This window comes from Lycium ferocissimum, chromosome 4 (assembly GCF_029784015.1).
Source record: "Lycium ferocissimum isolate CSIRO_LF1 chromosome 4, AGI_CSIRO_Lferr_CH_V1, whole genome shotgun sequence".
NCBI lineage: Eukaryota > Viridiplantae > Streptophyta > Magnoliopsida > Solanales > Solanaceae > Lycium > Lycium ferocissimum.
The window spans coordinates 8,517,743-8,529,806 of record NC_081345.1 but is presented as its reverse complement, the minus strand read 5'-3'; the positions used below and the strand labels follow the sequence as shown (position 1 = coordinate 8,529,806).

Below are 12,064 nucleotides of genomic sequence, written 5' to 3'. Positions count from 1 at the left end.
ATTATTAAAGTTCTGGCGCACCAATTAAGAAAACCACTTAAAATATTACTCCCTCTGTCTAAAATTATTTGTCTCTTTTTTATTTTACATGCACCTTAAGAAATATTAATTAGAAGGGGTATTTGACTACTTTATCCTTATTTATGTCTAAGTTATAATCTCTATCCATTAAATGTTTACTCTATTTACGTGTCATCTCCATTAATGACAAAATTCTACGAAGGGTAAAATGTTGAAAAAATAATTAATTGTGTCTTAAACTTCTAAAACGACAAATAATTTGAGACAACCATTTTTAATAACTGCGACAAATAATTTGAGTCGGAGGCAGTAAACAAGAGGATTATTTGAGTTAATTACCTTTATTTCTCTCAACCTTTTCATAGAAAAATATAAAGAAGTATTAAAAGACTTTCTAGAAATTTGTTCAGATCATTTATTGAATAAGGATAATTAAGAAAGATGTTGTCTGAGATTTATTGCTTTTGACATAGCGTCTAAGGAGATTGTTTTTGCCCTCCGCAGCCAGCTCCAATTTCAACAGCACCAATCTCTAACCCCATGTATTTTGATGTCAGTTCCATGACCGTAGGAGAAAACGTAGATATATCGACTTTTATGACATTTGAAGAAAAAACATGCATAAGTCTTTTGATGCTTCTGGGAGGGGTGAATCTCTACCTTAGGTTACATAGTATCTGATGAAATTTCTGGTTTTGAGGTACCTCTAATCGAATTAAGATTTCTACCTTTGACATCATGGCCTTGCCAATTGACTGAAGTGCTAATTTGATTTTCATCAACATTAGATCAGTCCCTAATGTTTAGGCACCAAAATTCAAGGGCAGGATTTAAGTAAGACTTCATACATCGGCAACCTCTTAAATTTGTTAGTAAATATTATTTAGACATTCAAATTATAGGTGTTCTAATTGAACACCTATACACATGATAAAATATTCATATTAAACACTTTTGGTTCAAGTTTTGAAAAAAGTTTTATCCGTATTCTCAAGTGTGTAGATAAGCTAACTACTTAAAATATGTTACATTATTTAATTATACGCATTATATGTGCAAAGGAGATGTCATATTTTATGGGGTTAACTCAACTACCTAATAGACGCTTGAGAACACGCACAATTTTTTTTCCAAAATTTGAACCGAAAGTGCCTAATAGAAACACTTTATCATGTGTTCAGGAGTTCAGTTGAAACAAATTAGTTAACACTTTAGAGGTATTTTCGTCATTCAATATCTCGGTTAAAAATCATGAACATTGAAAAGTAATTATTTTCTATCAATATCTTATTTTGTAGATCTTTGTTGCTTACCAATTACAAGAAAAACATATTAGTTGTCTCCTATGATACCATCCACGAATATGAATAGGAGGAGAAAGACGCAGTATCCCAAAAATTGAATCAGAAAATGCTATGTTTGAACATAAGGTTTGGGCTGCAAATCAAACCCTAATTCTAACCCCACTTATATGTAGAGTATATGTGCGTTCTCCCTATGGCACAAACACCCAGTAGCCAATTTGCACTACTTATGCAAAGTTCTAAATTTTAGTGTATTTCAAACTTTTGTTTTTTCCTATTACTCCACTACCAATAGCTATCGGGCATAGACCACAGCAAGAGAAGTAATCCAATACTTTGTACCGTTATCTATAAACAATTAGTGAAAGCAAATTAAATCAACGACACATACCTGTGCTATAAGTCTTCAACGGAATGTGAAATAGACTTACCCACATGGTTACGACGTGATAATATATCCATGATAATCTCTTTAATACCAAGCAGCATCAAAGGATCTCAGCTCCTAATATTAAGACCAAGATTGTAAATAGGTGGGTCACTTTTTTGTTTTTGGATTTAGACTGAGTTGGACTTTGTAATGGCTTTGAATCGGAATTGTAAGTCTATACTAATACGAACTTAACAGGTCCGACTATGTGGTTATTTCAAAACTTCAACTATTAGGCAAAATCACAATTTTATCCAACATGGAATTGCTTCTTTAATTAAAAAAATTAATTCTCAAAGGATATAAAAGTCGATTAACATTTCAGAGATATTTTTTCGATCAATATATAATGTTGGTCACAAACTATGGAATTAGAAGGAAAAAAGCATATAAAAGAAAACAGAGAGCTATAAAACTTCACAAGCCCTTGTCAAAATTAAAATATTTTCATGGTCTTGGTTTGTAATAAGGCACGGGCCAAGACAAAGCTTCAAGCCACACGCCACAAACATGAATTACTTGTTTAGTGCTTATCCTTAAAAAGCAAAGATATTAAAAAACAATAGAATATCATAATTCTAAAAATATCAACTCTTGGTATCTCATACTCATAACGTCAATAGAAAAATAGGGGAAGTTATCTTACATGTAATGAAGAGATATGTGAACTTACAAATAACTTGGCCCTGGCCGTTGTCTCTTTCATGTTTATTACCTCCAACTCCTTGAAAGAATATGTAGTAAAGAAGAAAGACAATTTGTGAAAAGGAAGATCTTGATTGTACCTGATAAAACATAAGAGTCTAACATTAGATTATTCATCTTAATCTTCTCCCAAAGAACACCACAATAAGGATTTCAAAGAAACATAAAACCAGACGGAAAATGTAAACAAAGAAACATCAAACAATAATGTTGAGCACAAAGAATTAACAACTGATCTTACTTAGGCACTAAAATCCAGAGGTAGTATTTAATTAGAACTCTGTTTCCATTCCTTCTAACAAAATAATTTATGTTATACGATACAAAAGAAAAAGAAGGATCACTAAGATTTAATATAGTTATAACGTGGGGGGTACTGTTTAGTATATTAGGTTTAGGATTCTAATTTGAGAGTTGTACTCAAATAAAAAGTTTATACTGAATACAAAGTCATAATAAGTTAATAACTTGATTAACGTTATTGTATGGTTTTAAAGTTTTCTACTACTTGTTGGTTTCAAATACCTATATTTTAGGAACTAACTTGATCCACGTTATTTTATGTTTCTAAGATTTTCTACTTTTGTTTCAAACTCCTAGATTTTAGGCACTAAATATTACAATTTTATCCCATATTCTATTTTCTTTTTTAAAGAGAAAATTAATCTTTAAAGGGTATAAAAGACGATCAATATCTCAGGGATATTTTCGTCGTTCGACATTTAGCGAAAATTATTCGTTCTTTTAATATATGTAGATAGATAGATAGATAATATATGTAGATAGATAGATAGATAGGTAGATAGATAGATAGATTCACTCAGATGTACATGTGGCAAGCTCCTTTTAGTTCAAATTCTGGTTTTTGTTATTATATTTTGTTTCTTGATGATTGCTCCAAGTACTCTTGAATTTAGTTAATGCGAAACGAGTCAGAGGAATTTGATAAATTCAAAGAATTTTATAAAATGATCTCAAACATTTTTAATTCCTCGATCGCTTATTTTTCGATGGTGGCAAATAGTATAACAGTTCTCATTTTCGTTCTTTCTTAGCAAGCATGAAATTATCATCGTTTCTCTTCTCCATAACCTCTGCTCAAAATGATCATGTAGAAAGAAAGCATCAGCGTGTTAATAATATGATACAATGTCTTTTTTCAAGCCTCAATGCCTTATTCGTTTTGGGCAGACGCTTCTATGATTGAGTTTCATCTTATTAATATTATTCCTCTTCCTATTCTTAATTTTATCTCACCTTATGAAAAATTGTATGGTCAATCACCTGATTACAATCTGATTAAGGTCTTTGGTTGTTTTTGTTATCCTTATGTTGCACATTCTTTTGCTTACAAGTTTCTGCCTCGATCTAAACCCAGCTTATTTCTTGGTATATCTCCTCAACACAAAAAGTTTAAATGTTTGGATTCATCCACTAATCGGATAATTGTTTCACGTCATTTACATTTTATAGAATTCTCATTTCCATATACTTCTATGTTTCCAGCGAACACTAGTGAAATTCTACTTTTGCAGTTCCTTCTTCACAAACTACTTCTATATTTTCTCCAATTAATTTGCCTGCTAACTTTGATTTTATCTCCACGTCGAATGTAACTTCTCCTTGTATATCTTTATCTCCTAAAAATTTGTCTACAACTTCTCCTAGGACTCTAACTTCCTTACGTTCAAATAATCAGTTTTCTCAACTAGCTACACATGTATTTTATTCCACATGCCTTCTCCTATGCCTAATTCACCTATTCAAACTACTACCCCATCTCTTCCCTTATCCCCACAAAATGAGCAACCTATTTCTCATGATATTAATTATACTACACATCCTGTAATGCGTAATTCTAGCTTAATGCAACCATCTTGCCCAGATGTATCTGCATCCGTTCCCTCTGAAGATGCACAATCCTTATCTCATTCTAATTTAAATTCTTCTCAAGATCAGAATGAGTGGATCCTAGGTCAAATTCCTGATCTATTCATTTCAGCCTTAGAGGATTGAGCTTTTGAGAGCGCCGCACTGCGATTGAATGGCGAATTTCATTTCCTCTAAATAATCAGATAACTATGCCCATGTCATGGTTACTCGTTCGATGATTGGGTCACTAAAACCACACATTGTCCCCTCTCTTAATGACATCCTTTTGAGCCAACATGCTTCACACAAGCATCAAAAGTATCTAGGTGGCTCGATGTAACGAGTGAAGAGTTTAATGCTCTCCTGAAAAATCATACATGGACATTAGTTCCTCCACCTCCTGATGTGAATATTTTAGGAAATAAATGGGTATGTCGAATTAAGTATGGTCCTAATGACTCTATCGACCGTTTCAAAGCTCGTTTGGTTGTGCAAGGGTCTCTCAACAACTCGTTTTAGGTTATACAGAGACTTTTGCTCCTGTGATCAAGTTAAGCACTGTTCATCAAGTATTATGTTTGACTCTTCTTAATAATTGATGTATGAATCAACTAGATGTTTCTAATGCCTTTTTACATGGAGAGCTAAATGAAGTTGTTTATATGTGGCAACCCAGAGGTTTTGAACACCCAGATTATTCACAACATGTGTGTAAGCTAAGACGTGCTATTTATGGGTTGAAACAATCGCCTAGGGTGTAGTTTACTCGACTTGCGACTTATCTTTTGGACCTTGGTTTTAAGCAATCTACCTCAGATCACATCATGTTTATTTTTCAGCAAGGCAATGCTATTTTGATCCTTCTTATTTATGTTGACAACATTGCTATTTTTGGGTCCTCAAAGATGCTTGTTTTTGAGTTTATCGCATCCCTAAAGTCTGAATTTGCAATGAGAGATCTTGATTCCCTTAATTATTTTTTAGGCGTGGAGATAGTTCACACTGATTGGGTTCTTCTGCTGCAACAGGAATATATATCGGACATCGATTTGATTTAGCTGAAGTTAAGCTTGTCCAAACCCCTCTTTACAGTAAGCTTGATTGGAATTCTTTGGCTACACCACTCCTTGATGATCCTTCTCTGTATCGTCAAATGGTTGGAAGTCTTCAATATTTATCCTTTACACGACCGGACACACAATATGCTGTGAATATGGCATCACATTTTCTGTACAGACCTCGATTTATTCATCTTCGAGCTGTTAAGCAAATCTTCCTCTATCTTAAAGGAACTCATGCTCATGGATTGCAGCTCTACAGAAATTCCTCCATCTCGTTAACAATATTCTCAAACTCGGACTGGGCGGGCTGTGCAACAACTTGTCATTCTACCTCTGGATTTTTTTCATTTTCCTTGGGAATAATTTGATCTCTTGGTCTACAAAGAAACAACCAACTGTTTCGCGCTCAAGCACAGAGGCTGAATATCGTGCTCTCGCTGTAGCAACTGTTGATGCTATATGGATTCAATTTCTCCTACGAGACTTGGATGTTTGTCTTCACACCCCTATCCTTGCAAAATATGATAATATTGGTGCCATCCATCTCGCACATAATCTAGTCTTTCACTCTAGATCAAAACATGTCGCTTTGGACTATCATTTTATTCGTGAGAAAATTAGCTAGGGTGACCTTATTGTTTCTCATGTTCCCACCTCACAACAGCTTGCAGATGTTTTTCACTAAAGTTGTCTCTGTTACAAAATTCAAAGAGTTTCTTGCCAATCTTCATGTTCGTTCCTCCACTTCACATTGAGGGAGGGTGACCAGGATATTATTGTCAATATAATTTATAGAGTCATGTTGTAGTTATTTTTATCCTTTAAGTCAATTTCATACTTGTACTTGACATATAAGTAGGACACAATCTGGCCTTTGCTATTCACGCCGGCCTTTTCATTCTTGCGTTAGTTTTATGTCTTCTAAACATCAACTAAAGTGAAACGACAATATAATGTCATTAGGAAGAATGGAGAACCTTCACTTTATTCATGGACATTTGAAATTTCCCATTCCTCTCATCCTCTGCCGATTTTGTACGAGACTCGTGAAAAGTGACATATAATTGGTATCGATATCGTTATACTCTCATCAAGGGAAAAAAAACAGAATGATTATCCAATTTGATATATAACACCAATTATTCATTGACCAACTGACATGTATTTATCCCTCTCTCGGGAAAATTCCAAGTTCAAACTATGATTTCACCATCCAATATACCCTAATACAGTGAAAGGTTAATTTTCTTGGTCCCACCAAAAAATCATTTGTCCTGGAGCCTTATATATATGGAGTGAAAATTTTCATAAATTCTTTGGAAAGTCGATGCTGAAATGCTTCAATTAAAAGTTTCCAACTGAGTGAGCTTGCTCTATAGGAACTGTAGTTATTAAAGGGGTCATATACAAATTACAAACATATAAAAGGAAGAGTCATATACGTATTACGAACATGTACAAAAAAGGATCGATTTCGTCCACTGATGATAGATAATATTTGATTGTTTGTATACTAATTAAGAAAATTCAGCGTCAAAATGGTGATGTGCACAGTAGTATCAAAATTCTTGTTTTACTTTATATGCACATTACTCATTAGCATTTTTATGTAGCGTATACATTCCATCATGATACAAGATTAAGAACGAAAAACAACAAGAAAATGCAAGAAATAAAAGAGATAGATAATTTGACACAACTTAGACTCAATTTAGCAACCAAAGTTATAGAAAACTAAGACCTCTAAATTTAAGAACAAGAAAACCAAATTCTTAGGATGACCAAGAGGGATTAGAATCCCTAATAACCTATCCTCTCAATAAACACCCAATCCAAGGCTAAGCAATCACTCAACTCTCAAGAGTTACAATATCCAAATATCAAGTAATAATAATCAAAATAGTCTAAGTCTTCTAAATGAAAGAAACTACTATTTATACTAAAGCTCAAAAGAAGACAACTACATTATTATACTTTTACCCTTAATGAAGTAAGGGCCTTGTTTGGGTGTCTTCTTTTGGGAAAAGAACTTGAAATTGCAAATCTTCAAGTAATAGCCACATTGCAAGCATGACCATCTTCAACCCTCTTCTCCAAACCATCCTCCCATGCTATCATGAACACTTGAAATCGCCGGAAGGTTCTAGAATGTATTCAAGTACGTCCCTCCTCATGAACAATGCTTGCATAGCTTTAAGTTCCCTCGCTTGGCTCCTTGTAAAAGGTCTTGATGCCACTCGAATTGTATCATTCTCCCCTTCTTGAAGAGAATTTGTCCTCAAATTTAAGGGATCATCATCTTGCACCAACATAGGAGAGAGATCACACACATTGAAGGTGTTATGAACTTGGTATTCGGGTGGAAGATCAATTTTGTATGCATTATCATTGAGTCGTTCAAGTACTTCAAATGGACCATCTCCTCTAGGCATCAACTTGGTCTTTCTTTTGTTGGGAAACCTCTCTTTCCGGAAATGTACCCAAACCCAATCACCCGGTTCAAGCACAACTCGTTTGCGGCCTTTGTTTGCTCTCTTGGCCGTTTCTTGATTCTTTTTCTCAAGGTGAAGCCTCACCTTCTCATGCAACTTCTTCATGGCCTCGGCTCGTTTGTTGCTATCAAAACTCAACACAACATCTTAAGACAAAGGGGTTAGATCTAAAGGGGTTAGGGGGTTAAAACCATAAACCACTTCAAAAGGTAACATGCCAATAGTGCTATGAATGACTCTATTGTAAGCAAATTCAACCAAAGGCAATTGATCTTCCTAAGATACTAGTTTCCCTTTACCCATGGCCCTAAGCATAGAACCCAAGGTCCTATTGACAACTTCGGTTTGGCCATCGGTTTGTGGGTGACAAGAGGTAGAAAACAACAATTTAGTACCAAGTCATCCCCACAATTCTTTCCAAAAGTGGCTAAGGAATTTGGGATCCCTATCGCTCACAATGGTTTTGGGAATACCATGCAACTTTACCACATGTTCAATAAACAAAGATGCAACATGAGGAGCATCATCAACTTTATGACAAGCAATGAAATGAGCCATTTTAGAAAATTGATGAACCACAACAAAGATGCTATCTTTACCCGTTTTGGTTCTAGGCAAACCTAACACAAAATCCATCAAATATCAACCCAAGGTTGTTGAGGGGTGGGGAAGAGGGTATACAAACCATGGGGAAGGTGTCTAGACTTGGCGCCACGACACTCAATGCATTGGCCACAAATCTTAGCTACATCCCTCCGCATATGAGGCCAATAAAATTGCTCCTCAAGAATCCCCAAAGTCTTATCAATCCCAAAATGTCCCATCAATCCCCCATTGTGTGCCTCCCTCACAAATAATTCCCTCTAAGAGCTCATGGGCACACACAAACGCTTGTTTTTGAACAAGAAACCATCAAACTTAGAATAGGGAGTAGAAGACCTATCCCTAATCCACCTCTCCCTTTCCCACTCTTCGCAATCTAGAAAGATTTTGGCAAAGACGGGTCCTCGGGATACAATGTCTTCAAGCTTTCAAAACCTATCAATTTGGAAGACAAGGTATTAATCAAAACATGTTTCCTTGATAGGGCATCCGCCACTACATTCTCCTTTCCCTTTTTGTGTTGGATTACATAAGGGAAGGTTTCAAGGAATTCAACCCATTTAGTATGCCTTTTTTTCAACTTTCCTTGGGCCTTAAGATGTTTTAAGGACTTATGGTCGGTCCTAATCACAAACTCTTTAGGCCACAAGTAGTGTTGCCAATTACCTAAAGCTCTAATCAAAGCATACAATTCAAGATCATAGGTGGGGTAGTTCAACGTCACACCCTTAAGCTTTTCACTAAAATAGGCAATGGGTTTTTGGTCTTGCATCAAAACGGCACCAATACCTACTTTACTAGCATCACATTCAATTTCAAAGATTTTGTCAAAATCGGGTAATTGCAACAACGGTGCGGAGCTAAGAATTTGTTTTAGAGTTTCAAATGCCTTTGCTTGCTCCACACCCCAAGAAAAAGGTTTATCCTTTCGGATTACCTCGGTCAAAGGAGCGACTATGGTACTAAACCCCTTAACAAACCGCCTATAAAAACTAGCCAATCCATGAAAACTTCTAATATCACCAATGGATTTAGGAGTTGGCCAATTCTTAATAGCGTCTATTTTGGATTCATCAACCTCAACGCCCCTTGAACTCACAACAAAACCCAAGAAAACAACTTCATCAACACAAAAAGAGCATTTAGCAACATTAGCATAAAGTTGTTCTTGTCTAAGCACTTCAAACACACATTTCAAGTGAATAACATGCTCATCCATGGTTTTACTATACACCAAAATATCATCAAAGTAAACAACCACGAATTTGCCAATAAAAGGTTTCATGACATGATTCATCAAACGCATGAAAGTACTAGGAGCGTTAGTGAGACCAAAAGGCATCACCAACCATTCATATAGACCAAACTTGGTCTTGAATGCGGTTTTCCACTCATCTCCGGGTTTCATCCGGATTTGATGATACCCACTCCTAAGATCTACCTTAGAGAATATGCATGAACCATTCAACTCATCAAGCATGTCGTCAAGACGAGGTATGGGATGGCGATACTTTACCGTTATCTTGTTGATGGCTCGGCAATCAACACACATGCGCCATGATCCATCTTTCTTTGGCACCAAGATCACGGGCACGGCACAAGGACTCATACTTTCTCGCACAACTCCCTTTTCAAGGAGCTCATCCACTTGCCTTTGAAGCTCCTTAGTGTCATCCGGGTTGGCTCTATAAGCCGGTTTGTTTGGCAATTGAGATCCCGGGACAAAGTCAATTTGGTGTTCAATTCCCCTCAAGGGCGGTAACCCTTTTGGGAGTTCCGTTGGGAACACATCATCAAATTCCTGCAAAAGAGAAGAAATAGAACTAGGAAAAGAAGGGGTTAGTTCATTAGTGTGCAATGCATAGTCCCTATGCATGAGGAGAATCACCGGTTGACACTCCCCCAATTCCTCCCTAATTTCCCCACAATTTGTCAAAAGAGACACCTTGGTTTTTCCTCTAAGCTCTCCTTTCTTTCCACTCACCCCTTGAGAACTACTCTCCTCTACTCCCTCTTCCCCCACATTCTTCTTTTGTAATGCACTATGACCCTTCTCCTTCAACTCTCTCATTTTGTTATAGATCTCACCCACTTGGGAGGGGGTCATGGGATTCAAGACATGTTTGACACCATTGTGGACAAGGGTGTATTGGTTAGTTCTCCCATTATGGTTGACGGACCTATCATATTGCCATGGTCGGCCAAGTAGAAGATGACACGCTTGCATGGGAACAACATCACATAACACCTCATCGTGATACTTCCCAATCGTGAATTTGATGATAGCTTGCCGAGTCACCTTCAATTCACCACATTCATTGAGCCATTGAAGTTTGTAAGGGTTTTCATGGCGGGTGGTGGGAAGTTTCAAGAAATCAACAAGGGTGGTACTAGCAACATTGGCACAACTCCCACTATCAATGATCATGATGCTAGTGTTTTGGTTAATGATGCACTTGGAATGGAAGAGATTTTCCCGTTGACTTGGGTCATCCATTGCTTTGCTTATCATGGTCCTTCGCACCACATAGAGAGGTACAATAGGCTCATCATCACCCTCAACACCATCCCCTTCACTATCATGTTGTTCATTCTCATGATCGCCCTCGTCATCTCCTTCTTCACATTCTTCCTCATTCTCACTACAAGTGTCTCTCAAAATAAACGCTCTACGATTAGGGCATTCACTTGCTCTATGACCGAAGCCATGACATTTAAAGCATTGAATAGGAGTTTTCGTACCTCCTTCTTTTGGAGCAAACTTCGGAGGTTGTTTGTCAACTTGCTTCTCAACTTGAGTATTCTTCACAAATGGTTTCTTGGCTTCTTGCATGGGGCCCTTATTCTTTTGCCAATTGGAGGAGGAAGCTCCTCGTTCTTTGTTATTGTTCCATGAACTCACATAGCCCCTTGACTTATTGATTTTGTCTTCCTTGAGACCCTCCTCTATTTCAATAGCCGCTTGAAGGGTCTCTTCAATGCTCCCATAGTTGTGGAGTCTCATTTGGAGACAATGTCACCATTTAACCCGGCTCGAAACCGAGTCATAGCATTTAACTCATCCTCGTCAAAGTCGATTCTCATCTTGACAATTTGGAACTCATCATAGTTTTCTTCCACACCTTCTTGAGTTGTTCTTGTTTGTAGCGTTCGGTGACATACTTACGCCGCATGGCATCCTTCAATTCATCCCAAGTAGGTGTGGGAGGAAGCCCAATAATTCTTCTTGCCTTCACTTGAGTTTCCCACCATGTGGAGGCATACCCTTCGAATTGAGCAATGGCGTAAGACACCTTTTTCACCTCGGACATGTCATTCGTCAAGAAGATTCTATCACAATGCATCACCCAATCACGGAATGTATCGGGATCACTACCTCCTTTGAAGGTTGGGAGAGTAACCTTGATGGAATTGAGACTCGTGTCTCGCCCTCCTCCATAACCGTGATTCCCATTGAAATCTCCATCGTCATCATAACCTCGATGGTCACGACCTTGGTACCCTTCACGAGCTTGGTACCCTCTTTGCCTACCCATGTGAGGGTTAGGACCATGCCTTCCACCCCTCCCTCGATAA

The 12,064-nt window shown here is 37.1% G+C and overlaps 1 long non-coding RNA gene across 1 annotated transcript; it reads right to left on the bottom strand.

Annotated features, from left to right (window-relative positions):
• Positions 1–1,717: 1,717 nt before the first annotated feature.
• Positions 1,718–2,773, bottom strand: LOC132054348 (uncharacterized). Its single transcript, XR_009414255.1, has 3 exons — positions 2,702–2,773; positions 2,429–2,540; positions 1,718–1,830 (listed from the first exon to the last, which is right to left on the bottom strand). It is a non-coding gene; the product is annotated as an uncharacterized LOC132054348 (long non-coding RNA).
• Positions 2,774–12,064: the final 9,291 nt, after the last annotated feature.